The 13,748-nt window shown below is 38.3% G+C and overlaps 1 protein-coding gene and 1 pseudogene across 1 annotated transcript in view; one reads left to right on the forward strand and one right to left on the reverse strand.

Moving 5' to 3' along the window:
- The window catches only part of LOC102993475 (olfactory receptor 10J3-like), a 324,817-nt gene that overhangs the window by 266,649 nt on the left and 44,420 nt on the right, over positions 1-13,748 (forward strand). The window lies entirely within an intron of this gene.
- On the reverse strand, positions 8,341-9,473 carry LOC102992930 (olfactory receptor 10J1-like; annotated as a pseudogene).

The following is a 13,748-nucleotide window of genomic DNA, read 5'->3' on the forward strand; positions in this document are numbered from 1 at the left end:
GTCTTTGTTGCGGTGCGTGGGCTCCTCATTGTGGTGCGTGGGCTTCTCTAGTTGTGGCGTGCAGCTTTTCTAGTTGTGGCACGCAGGCTCAGTAGTTGTAGAGCTCAGGCTTAGTTGCAGTATGTGGGATCTTACTTCCCTGACCAGGGATTGAACCCGGGCCCCCTGCATTGGGAACACAGAGTCTTAACTGCTGGACCACCAGAGAAGTCACAGAAAACTATTGATTTTCTTTCTGTCATTCTTTATTTTTTTTTCCTTTTGTCAACCTATTACTGCCTTCTTTTTGTTAAGTAGATATTTTCTTTTGTAACATTTTAATTCCCTTGATTTTTCTTCTCTAGATTTTTTTGAGTTATTTTCTTCGTGGTTGCCCTGAGGAAGATTACAGTTAATTTTTACTTAAAAAAAATTCTAGGGCTTCCCTGGTGGCGCAGTGGTTGGGAGTCCGCCTGCTGATGCGGGGGACGCGGGTTCGTGCCCCGGTCTGGGAAGATCCCACATGCTGCGGAGCGGCTGGGCCCATGAGCCATGGCTGCTGGGCCTGTGCGTCCGGAGGCTGTGCTCCACAGCAGGAGAGGCCACAGCAGTGAGAGGCCCGTGTACCACAAAAAAAAAAAAAAAAAAAAAAAAAAAAATTCTTGTTCTTATTAATACCAACTTAATTTGCAAAGCATACAAGGACTTTGCTCCAATATAGCTTCATTCCCTCACCTCTCTTGTGCTATTATTGTTATATATATGTGTAATAGCTTTATACAATTTTATACAAGTCCATCAACATAATTTTGTTTTGATTGCTTTATGGTTGTATTTTAAGTCTGATAGAAGAAGAGTGCAAACAAAATAGATCTGTATTGTGTTTTATACTTACCTATGTGTATACATTTTTGTCTTTTTCCTGGCTTTAGTTGGAATGCTCAAATGTTTTGTCATGATATATGCTGTTTGGTGCAGACTTCTGATAGATGCTCATAGGTAAAGGAAATTTCTTTTTATTCTTAGTTTGGTAAGAATGTTTATGATTAACTGAATGTTGGATTTATATCTAAGGTTTTATGTTTTTCATCTTTTGAGATAATCATATGAATTTTATCCTTTAACTTTTATTATTCTGATAGATTCTTTTAATGTTGAATCTTCTTAATATTCTTAGTCTAAACTCAACTTGGACATGCTGGGGTTTTTTTAAACTATGGATTCCTTTTGTTAAAATTTTATTTAGAATATTTGCTCCTATCTGTAGGTGACATTGGTGTTTAATTTTGTATTTTGACTGCCTATTTCTGGTTTGATGTAAGGTTTTTGAAGGTGGTGTTCTCATGATCTGAGTTGGGGAGATTGCCCTCTTCTGCCCTCTTCTTATAAGACCTGAAAGAATGTGCATATTTTCTCTTAAATGTCTGGTCTCATGTCTTTCTCTTGAATAGGGGTAGAAAGTGTATTTTGATTAAATTTTAATTTTTCTTAATTACTGGTCTATTCATTTTTCTAATTATTCTCAGGCCACTATTAATTTATATTTTTATTAAAATTGTGTATTTAATCTACATTTTTAAATTTATTGATCTAAAGGTTTTCCTGCAATTATCTTACAGTTTTAACAATTTTACTTGTATCCCTAGTTATGTAAATGTCCTTATTTTATTTGTGGTTTTATTTAGATTGTGCTTTTCTCATTTGCTCTTGATCGTATGTACCAAAACTTTTTATTTTCAAGACCTAATTTTTATTTTTATTATTTTTTATTAAGGTATGGTTGATTTACAATATTATATTCGTATCAGGTGTTCAATGTAGTAATTCAATATGTGAGTCACTATATTGATTTATCTTCAGTATTCATATATTGTCCCCTTATTTCACTCCTATTTGTCTTTTTGTTCTGCTATGCAAGACATTTCATCAAATTTCTCTTGCCACTCTCATACTTAATTTTTTATTTCAGTTAATGTATTTTTAATTTGTAAAATATCTTTCTGCTTCTGAGAACGTGCCTTTTATATAACACTGCTTTTATTTCTCTGACAAAGGATTTTGTTGTATCCTTCTGGAAATGTTAAATAAGTATCTTTTGAAAGATTTTAATCTACTCCCTGCACTGTATCTGATTCTTCCATATTCTTTTGTTATCTGTTTATTAGGCTGATGTCTCTTTTCATGTTAGTCGTTTTCCTCAAATGCTTGGTGATCCTGTCAGTGCATTATAACTATGATTGACATACTCACAAGCTGTTTAGAAACTCTGTGTGCATGTCTGTGGTGAGGTGGGATATATTGGATGGTGGGCTTTACTTACTAGGGTGATAATGCTGGGTAATGTGATAAAGCTGGCTTTATTAGGGTAAGCTTACTTTTTCAACATAGGACATTGAGCTGTCCAGATCTATGTCTTTGTTCTTGACATGCTGAATTCCTCAGGGGAAAATCCTTCAGTTTCTTGGTAGGGAGCTATAAGCTTTCCATTGAGCAAGAAAAGTGAGTTTAATTTTCTTATAATAAATTACTTTATAAAACCTATTATAGCTTTTTAGCTCAACACTTCTAGTATCTAGTTGTTTCCTCCTGTATTTATGGGGTTTTTTCCCCCTAGTTTTTGTTATGGCTAGACTCTGTGTCACTGCCATGCCTCTTTCTCCATGCCTTTTCCAGACAAGCATTGCTCTTGTCTGGAAACCACCAACACTGTTCTGCTACTGCCTACCTGGGAGCAATAGCTGATGGGGAGGGCTCCTTCTTCTGGGCTAATACCTCCTATTGCTTTCTCCTGGCATTTATCATTATTCTTACTTTCCTCCGTTGCTGGGTATGAAGCAGCTTTTGTGTTGCTCCCAAGTTCTGTGATTGGACTTTCGTTTTTATTCCCACATACTTCTAAGATACCTTATCAATCTGATTACATTTGTTGGGAGTCTCTATTTCATGCCTCATTGTTGCTCAACATGACTCATATTTTCTAGTCCACTAAATATTCCATTTTTTAAAGCAGTGGCTATATAATCCTAACTTTAAAATCTTTTCTTTCCCTTCTTGGGTTTGGTGCAGGGGTGGGGTTGGGGGGTGTGGAGAGGAGAAATGTTGTATGTACTTATTGGGCCATAGTGAACATCAAAAAAACAAATGTTCCACTTTCTTCTTAATAATTTTCTGAAACTTTTTTCAAAGAATTAGTATTGCTTTTGTGATCAGGAAAATGCCAATTCACATACTCCTATTTTAGATTAAAAGGAGACAAATGAAAAATAGGGGGCCTCCTTCTCAGATACTTACCTACCATTTCAGCCAGCTTGGCGTGTCACTCATGCATGCAACACTGCTTATGGCATCCATATCTCCTCATGTGTTCCCTAAGTTTAGTGGGTCACACCAGGAATACCTCAAAGTTCTGCTTTGCTTTTGGTATTTGGTCAAAATCTGCTGTTGGGTTGCTACTTTGGTTTTCAATCTCTGCAAAGTTGATGGCTCAAAATCTTGTATGCCATTTTTTTGGCATCTCTGAATTTGTAGGTGAACAATGATCATTTAATAGTATGGGTTATTGTCTCTAATCAGTCTAACAACATCAGTACTCTGAATAAAGCAAGTCATTTTGATTTTTTTAAATGTTCAAATATGCATTTTCAAATTCAGTTAATCATTTTATCTGTGACTTAGACTGAAATAGCTTTATATGCTTTTCATGAAAATATTCTATCAAGCAATTGAAGTATACATTTCATTTATTATTACAAGAGTAAAATGCAAGAATAATTGATGATATTGTGAAAGTTGTTAATTTTCTGGACAAATTTCAGAGTTTTAAATAGTTAAATAGGAAAATAATATTTCATATAAATATTGAAATAGTTTGTTGCTTATTAGATAGTTTTAGAAAGAACACTATATCCTTATAAAGCCAATAGATATTTATAAAATTTAAATTGTACAAAGCAGAATAATGGAAATTAGATATCAGAATTCTAATCTTTGTAAAATCATCTAGTGTTTTGTATTTATAATATTAAATAAAACAACTTTTCAGCACTGTGATTTTAGCTTCTTAATTCCATTTAAGCCATGAATCTTATCAAATTTTATACATGAGTTACAGCACAATTTCAGTTTTGCCACCCAAATCGTGTATGACAGTATCCAGTATAAATTATTTTTAATCCGTATCTAATAAAGAAAATGAAGAAAAGAAAGTGTTAGAGAAAAATGAGATATTACTCTCAAGATATTTTGATTTTCTACCAATCTCAGTTTCTCACTTGAAAAATGAGCATCTATCTGGTATACCAAATGTGTGTTTTAGTGACTGCTAGAACAATCTAGCAGCTACAGTGAAGACTAAATGTCCTTCCTCTGAAATGTCAAATGTTTAAATATGATTACAGAATGTTTAATAATAAAATTCCAATGTAATTACATTTTGAAATAAGATTTTAATTTTATTTCAGTATCCCAGAGACACAATCTGATGATATTGGGCTGAGGCATTGACTTCCGCTGAATATTTTAACTCTCAGTTATTGTGTATTTGGTCAAAATATGTCTTAGATGCGCCTCTCTTCACTAATATTACTCAAATAAAATGAAATAGAACAGAATTGACTAGAATGAAAAACATCAAAATGCATTGCGTATAGTAAGGGTAAGTACTGTTTTGTCAATGTTTTGCTTGTTTGTATATGTATGTGTATGTGTATATATACACAGACACACAGAAAATGTATACATGCATACTGGGTTATGTTACAGTATGCATTGCTTACTGAGGGCCATGGACCATGGTAAAGAGTTTGAAATCTACTAAACTAGAAGGAGGGAAAGTGTTTGATGTAGAGCAGGACAGGCATTAACTGCTGAAGTTGCTAATGAAAGATAGTAATGCAAAGTTTGGAAGTGTTTTGTTTTGTTTTTTTTTAATAAGGATCTACAAATACATGACCTGCAGATTTAAGGAAGGATACAACAGCAATGAGAACTTAAGTACAAGTGGGAGGGAGGTAGGAGTCAAAAATTAGTGAAATAATATGAAATAGCCAGGAAAAATTGGAGAGGTAAGAATACAGGGATCATGTTAGCTAATAATAATAGGGATAATGATACATTATATTTCTTAACACCTCCTGTGGTTATCACAACAATTTCTACTCTGTTAATTCTATTATAGTTGATTCTTACAATAGCCTTATGGGAAAGGCAGAGCCAGCATTGGTAACCCCATATCATAGATAAGGAAAGATCCCATTACTTCCTTAGGAATATACAGTTGGGAAGGAATAAAGGTGTGTCTTAAATTCAAGTCTTATGATTTTGTGTTCTTCCGAACAAAAGAGGCCAGTTGAGAAGTGAAGGGTGGAACCAATATGTCTGGGGAAACTAAGTAAAACAATCACTTTCTGTGCTCATGAGATCACTGAAGCACTGTATCAGGCTAAATGACTGGGATGTGTCTGGAGGATTAATCATCCAGAAGCAGAATTCCCCTCATCATTCTCCAGGGTGTCTAAAGAAAGAGACTCGACCTTGCACCAGGAATAGAAATAAAAGTGATAGCAGGCAGACAAAAACGCAGAATCAGAAATCTCTGTGGCAGTACCCTTCTCAGATGGATGAGATTGAACCCTCTGGGTTTCGTTGATATAATTAGAAGTTTACAGAGATTATAGTGCTTTTCTTACTCTAATAAAAATAAAGAATATCTGCCCCTGGTTTGTCATTTACAAAGGATTTTCACACTTCTTGTCTCATGTGTTTGTCATGAGAAACTGACGTTTTGTAAGTGAGGAAACAGCGGCTTAGAGAAGTTAACTAATCATTCAAGTATATGCGGTGAATAAGAAGCAGAGCCAGGACTCAAAATGCAGTCTTTTTCTTCCAGTGCTTATGTTATTTCCAGTTTACTCTGCTGCCTTCCAAAAACTGCTACCTAACATTTTCAGTAGCTAACTTTGCCAATATAGATTAATATTAATAAAGTTGAATGAACAGGGCAACATTTTTTTTTTTTTTCGGTATGCGGGCCTCTCACTGTTGTGGCCTCTCCCATTGCGGAGCGCAGGCTCAGTGGCCATGGCTCATGGGCCCAGCCGCTCCGCGGCATGTGGGATCTTCCCGGACCGGGGCACTAACCCGTGTCCCCTGCATCGGCAGGTGGATTCTCAACCACTGCGCCTCCAGGGAAGCCCCAGGGCAACATTTTTGAGGCTACAGTCTAAAATTTAAAAAGTCTTTTTATTTACTGAGTAAAAGTGACCATTGACAAACCTGGGGTACATTTATTTTGGGGTTCTCTTGGATTCCACCACAAATTTTAAAAAATACTCAAATTTATGTAAGACTGAACCATAATGGGCTATTTATGAAATTACAATATTTGGACATACCAGGGCAACATTTTTGAGGCTACAGTCTAAAATTTAAAAAGTCTTTTTATTTGCTGAGTAAAAGTGACCATTGACAAACCTGGGGTACATTTATTTTGGGGTTCTCTTGGATTCCACCACAAATTTTAAAAAATACTCAAATTTATGTAAGACTGAACCATAATGGGCTATTTATGAAATTACAATATTTGGACATAACCCTAACTTTTGAAATTAACATGAAGGAGAATGCAGCCTGTGAAAAACAGGTCACTTGGTACAAGTAAGACATTAAACTGTCCACTTAGCGAAGTCTTCATCTGGTTACAGCATCACTCACTGCCCGTTTCAGACTTTGATCCATAAAGACATCATGGGAAATGCTCACTATAGTGATATAATGCATGTATGAGTGTAGAGGTAAGAGAGTGAAGGGGTGATTTCTTCTTCATTAGAAAGCTCATAAAAGAGAGATGTTTTAGTCTGGTGTTTTAAAAGGAGAACACCCTGGTTGAGTGGGCAGTGAGGGTGGCAGTAAGGGATTTCCATTAAGTAGCAATAAGCTGTAGAAAAGCATGAGAATATGAAATGGGAAATGGAAAGCCACAAGTCACCAGGTGTTCTGTGTGGGACTGACTGGATGACAGGCTGGGGGAGGGGTGCTGGAAGTGGAGGTAACTAGTGAAAGATGGCATATTAATTCAGGTCCTAGGGGGTCTGAAATGATAGTGTTGATGGTTTGAGTCTTTTCCTTTGTTGAGTCACTAAGTTACCATATGGCTATTTCCTTACCCATCCAAATCTTCCCAATCCTCTCACCTGACTAATCCTTGTTATAGATTCTCTCTTGTATTCCCATCCACTAGACACTTCTTTTCATTCTCCAAGCATCTCCAAAGGCAATACTAATTTTTTTTAACTGGGTGAACCATTCACATATATTATCACCAACAACCTTTGTACATTCTCATAATATAAATGCCAATATGATTACTTGGTGCTACCTCTTTCTTTAATTAAATTGCCAAGGAATTTTAATCACTTTCCAAAAATGTTTCTATTACATGGTTCTGAAAACTTAAGTTCCAGGTTGGCCATATGGGACAATGCAGACTTAACGTGAAAAAGATCCAGACTTCAAGGACTGATGAATTGTGTAGATGCTTATTATCTCTGATAGCCATTTATTTATTTATTTATTTTTAAGAAATTTATTTATTTACTTTATTTTTGGCTGCACTGGGTCTTCGTTGCTGCATGCAGGCTTTTCTCTGGTTGCAGCGAGCAGGGGCTACTCTTCGTTGAGGTGCGCGGGCTTCTCATTGCGGTGGCTTCTCTTGTTGCGGAGCATGGGTTCTAGGCATGCGGGCTTCAGTAGTTGTGTCTCACGGGCTTAGCTGCTCCGCAGCATGTGGGATCTTCCCAGACCAGGACTCGAACTCATGTCCCCTGCATTGGCAGGTGGATTCTTAATCACTGCGCCACCAGGGAAGCCCCGATAGCCATTTATTTATGGTGTCTAAGATGCAAGGAACTTGAATTGTCCGTAAAAGAATGACTTCAATTGGGTGTTAAACCTTTGTAACTTTAAATGGATAAAAGGGAATCCCATGTCCAAAAAGAGTGTTATAGGATATAATTAAAAGTTTAGTCCTGCCTTGGAGCAGCCTCCCCTCATTAATTCGTTCTACTATCTTGATCTTATTCTGTCCCAGATGGGCAGAAAACCCATCTACTTCCCCAAATCAAGTTCTTTCTCCTGTATTTATTGCTCCATACCATCTATGCTCTCTTGTCAGATGCAGGCTTGCTTGTGCTTTGGAGAATCTTCTCCCTTTCTCCAGGGGCTGGGTTTGTAGTCCTTTTTTCTCTTCTACCCAACCACTGCTTAGTAGGCTGCAGAATTTTCACTGTAGGTGCTGTGGGCACTGCTTTACATTTTCTCCTCTGTAGAATCTTCTAAGACCTTCTGTGAAACAGGCCCATCTTCTCAGGAAAGCTTCTTGCCAGTGGCCCGGAGCAGAGCACCCTTGACCTCTTTGTTCCTCAGAGCGTACACCACAGGGTTCAGTAGGGGGGGTGATGATGGTGTAGGTCACTAAGATCAGCTGATCCTGATCCTTGGTGTTCTCTGACTTGGGCTTGAGGTAGGCAATGGAGGCACAGCCATAGTGGACCATGACCACAGTGAGGTGGGAGGCACATGTGGCAAAGGTCTTCTTCCAGCCCTTGGTTGAAGGTATCTTAAGGATAGAAGAGATAATGAGGATATAGAAGGTGAATAACAGGCCCACAGGAACAAAAATCACATATGAACTTACACCATAATTGATATGACTTGGACTTGAGGTAGGCAATGGAGGCACAGCCATAGTGGACCATGACCACAGTGAGGTGGGAAGCACATGTGGCAAAGGCCTTCTTCTGGCCCTTAGCAGAGGCAATTTTAAGGATGGTGGAGATGATGAGGATGTAGGAAATGAAAACCAATCCCATGGGAACCAGGATCACCAGGATACTGATGATTAAAGTCAGGATCTCATTGACAGTCGTGTCAGTGCAGGAGAGCTTCATCACAGGTCAGATGTCACAGATGAAGTGGGCCACCTTTGTAGCACAGAAAGGTAACCTGAATACAGGTGTAACCTGTGTCATGGCTACAATCAGCCCAATGCTGCAGGCCTCCCACACCAGCTGGATACACGCCCTCTTGTTCACGATGACAGAGTACCTCAAGGGGTTGTAAATGGCCACATAGCAGTCATGCCCCATTGCTGTGAGCAGGAAGCAGTTGTTGATGGCCGAAATGATGAAGAACATCTGAGTGGGACAACCTGCCAAAGAAATGTGCTAACTCAGGCCTGTGAGGTTACAGAGCATCTTGGGTATAATGATGAATGTGTACATGGTCTCTGAAGCTGACAGCATGCCGAGGAAGAAGTACATGGGGGTGTGGAGGTGATGATCAAGGCTAATGATGGTCATAATGATGATACTGCCTGCCAAGGTTAACATGTACAAGTGCAAAGAACATAATAAAGAGAGGGTGAGCTGGTGCTCATGGAAGCTGGAGAAACCCTGGAAAGTAAACTCACTCACCAAAGTGTGATTCTCTTTCTTCATTAAATCATATATGGCATCTAAGAAAGTAAAAAAATATGTAAGGAACCTAGATGGTTGATTTCTGTCAATAGCAGGCTGGGCAGATTCTTTTGGTTCATCTATTTCAGGTCTCTGCTTATTTATATTCATACCCATGCTCATTTCTTTTGGGAATACACAGTGAAATAATGTTCTTTTCTCACTAAGGAAAAAGTACATGGCTTTTAGAGTCAAGTGGTATAAACTCATATTTTAGTTCTATCATGGGCTAAGTTACCTTGGGCAAGGAATTTACATCTCTAGGACCAGTTTCCTCAGCTTTATATGGATGCAGTTGTGATAACATCATAGAATTGTTGATAGAAACATTTTAAACTGTTAAGTGTCGACTTATATTAGAATTCAAACAATTATTGAATCCATTCAAGTTCAGTGGTGTAATGTTGTGCAGAGCTCCAGGCTCTGTAGCTACCTACTAATTCCCAAGCTTCTAGGGTTTAAGGTAGAGCTCTGGTCACTATGGTTTACACACTGCGTTCTCTTTTCAGTCTTTCAACTCTGATAGTACTACGCCTCTCAACTTCTGTGCTACAGTCCTCTTCCCTAGACACTACTCATTTTTCAAAGCTACACAAAGCCCAAAACCTCTGTAAAATCCTTTTCTATTCTCTCTCTCTCACCCTGCTCCCTCCCTCCCCCCAGCCCCAAACATGTGTCCTTGCACATGGAGGTAACATACAGCTGTATACTAGCTCTTTTGTGTTGAAAGCACCATAGTGCATTTGTGATTACAAAACATGTTCACATACATTATTTAATTTCATCACCATCCAATGGAACAGGGAGGGCAAGGATTATTGTTTCTCTTCAGAAGCAGAGACTGAGGATCAGCTCCGTTTAGGAAATTGCCCATGGACACACAGGTGTCAAAGGATGAAAATCAAGACTTGAACTCATGTCTTCTGATCCTGTGTCCATTGTTCCTCCCATTACACAAAACTGCATCATAGAACTGTCCCCATCATGGCTAGATTATATAGTCTTTGAGAGTAGGGACCATGTATTTCAACTCTTTATAACCCTATGACCGCTGCAATGTAGGGCACAATGTCTGCTGATGGAATCGTTGCAGGTAACTGGTCCATCAAACAAATTGCCTGTTAGAAAGCAGAGTGCTGGGGCACCACAGTGAGCTCTTCTTCAAAGAAGAGGAGTTTTCAATGTTTTTTAACCTCTGTCTTCTTTCCCTCTGTCTATGCCTGTGACAGCAACAAACAACTAAAGAACTGGGCTGAATTTTAACATTGGAGTTATAACTCTAGAAGAAAGCTAACACTATGAACATCTAATTGGAAAATATACTGGTAGTGTAACTTTTCTAGTAGCCTTTACCCTATTACTAAACAACATATAATTATGTAACAGGTTAGCTATAAAAATAAATTTATTAATAGAATACATGGAGTTGCCTAAAAAGTGCATTTTGCTGGAAGTAAAGCAAATTAGACATTGAAAAATGACTTACTATTGGGTAAATTTCAAAGGCAAACTTCTTTAGTGCTTTTAAGATTAATCTATTTTTCAGAAATATAACATTTTAAATAAAGGGAATCTACAAAAAGGTATTTATAAGGGATTGCTGCACAGTTACGCTTCAACTCCTCCGAGCATGATATGAAAAGAAATGGTATGAGGTTGAAAAAAAAAATTTTGTTAGATGTCAGGGACCATTTCTTAACAGGGAAAGTTGTTTGGCCTTGATGTGTGTACCATGGTAAGTAACTGTAAATGTATACTATGAGGCTTTATAAACAGTGTCTCTGTGGATTATGATTTGTGTGAAGACAAGAATATAGACAAGGAAACATAGCTGCTAAGTAGCAGAGCCACATTCTTTATTACCATATTAGTCAAGATAGTCTTTAATTCTGGAAGTCATTATTCCTTAGGATTAGCAGAGGATCTTTGAAAGTGGTAAATTAAGGCTAAAGAAGAACAAAAATTCATATACACCTGGACCCTTTCCAGCTTAATATAATTTGACCCTTTAACAACAATAAAACCCATACCTGTATTTTATTCTGTATGTGGCTACCTCTGTAAATGATTGAAGTCTTTTCCCAAATCTCACTTACTTTTCTTCCTGCAAATCTGTGGCTCTACAGAAAAATGGAGGTAGAGATCAGAAATGTGGCCCATTGGTCACAAGTATTCACAAATCAAGGTCATGAAACAAAGGCACCTGAATGTGGTCCTTCTACCTGCTTTAGGGCCAGTCTAGGGCTGCAGATAAAAGGAAAGTTACAGGGGGCTCCTCAGATACTAGATATTCTCTCCAACTGGGGGAGGAGCTTTTGACACCCAAGAAAGGCTCTCTGGGGATCATCTCTCAAGGTTTCTGGGTGCCATTCCCTGAGCACCCTCGAGAGTCACCCTGGGGCTAGAAGCAAGCAGACAGCTGGTGCCCAGGGACCTTGTTATGTAGAGGGCACATTTACCAGATTATATGGGTTTGTGCTTTGGGACTCTCATGGCACTTCGCACTGCAAGTAGAAACAGCAGTGGCTTATTTGTCAGGTTTTGTTTTTTAAATAAATATTCTATTTTTATATAGTTGGGCCTTGGAAAACCATGGTTACAAAGCCCAACTGAGCTCTAGCTAAGAGCCTCTGTCTTGGATTCCAGGAAACAATGCAGCTCTCCCTGTAGTCAAGAACCCTGCTCAATATCTTTTTTTTTTTCTTCTTCTTCTTTTCTGGAACTAAAACAGTCAATCTGGCTATTGTTTCTGTCCTATTGTGGGATTCAGAAATGGTAGACCAAAGCTCAATAGACAGTAGAGACCTCCAGAAGGCCAGGAGACCACTGTCTGTGTCTAAATAAACCTGAGCCAGGATTTCATACCCCAGGCCTGTCCAAGAAAATAGTTAAATGCACAGGGCTTCACAAGCCCAGTCTGGGGTTACCTCTACACTGGTTTCCCGGCCCCAAGTCCAGACATTTTTTCTCCCCCTAGGAGCATCTTATTCTCACTATTTTCCTCTTTTATATTGGTAAAAGACAAACTGAGGCATATTAAAAATTTTAAGCTTTTTTTTTTTTTTAACAAAAATCAATACAAATTGGGCAGTGCCAAACCAGAAGTTGTTAGGGGTGTCCCAGGGGGCCAGGAACTCAGGGAGAGACTTCTATACAGAAAAAGGAAAAGCAAAGTAAGGAGAGTATTGACTGGCTGTAGTTTAAAGCCTGGTTGACTTTTTGTGATTGGTTGTCCTGAGGCTTTGATTTTACAACCTGGAGGCATTTCCAGCCTTAGATTTTAGTTTGTTTACATAGGCTGCCATGGCATTGGAGGCCCCTCAGTTTGATGGCCTCCTTGTTTAATTTAGCAACATGTACCTTATCTATCTCATGGCCAGATCCTGATAATTCTCCAAGTTAATTTTTCCACACATGGCAAAAAAATGAAGTGCCTACATTCATACCTTGATAAACTTAAAAAATGTCCCTTGTACTTGGTTTTGGTTTGGTTAAGTGGGGGAGTTCTGTTTTTTTTGTTTTTTGTTTTTGTATTCCTGCTTCTTCTCTACTGAATTTGTGGTAGCTTTTAAATTTAGAAAACTATAGAAAGAAAGGTTTATAGCAAACATGAAGAAGTTTATAATATTTGCTCTTATCCATATCAGTTTCAGAGACATAAGAGGAAATGCTAGCCAAATCAGGGTTTCTTAGAAAACTCAAAACTTTTCATTAAATTATCATTAATGAAGTTAGCGTCTCAACTTCTTTTCCTGACTGTTTGCGGCTGAGTAGTATCTTCATAGCCATTATAGCCTTCAGTGTTTTGGGGTCAAAGTATGATTGGACAGTCTTCCATTTTGGGGCCACCCCTGTGATTAAACTTGTTTTTTTTCTCTGCTCTAGTGAGAGAAGAGCCAATTTGTCACTCTAGATATCACTGCAAACACAAATCAGCATTGAGGCATAAAGAGGCTCCCTGCCCCCAGTGGAATCAGGTAGAAAGCCTCTTTCATAGGAGACAAGACAGCTCTAGCGACACACAATCAGGGTAGGAAGAACTTTGTACTGTTACAATCTGAGCTATCTGTGAAAAATTAGGAGACCATGCTGTTAGAGGATCCACTAGTGACCTTATTTTTTCTGAGGAGTTATCTTTTTTTTTTTTTTTTTTTTTTTTTTTTTTGTGGTACGCGGGCCTCTCACTGTTGTGGCCTCTCTCGTTGCGGAGCACAGGCTCCGGACGCACAGGCTCAGCGGCCATGGCTCACGGGCCCA

Source organism: Physeter macrocephalus, chromosome 4, assembly GCF_002837175.3.
Source record: "Physeter macrocephalus isolate SW-GA chromosome 4, ASM283717v5, whole genome shotgun sequence".
Classification (NCBI taxonomy): Eukaryota; Metazoa; Chordata; class Mammalia; order Artiodactyla; family Physeteridae; genus Physeter; species Physeter macrocephalus.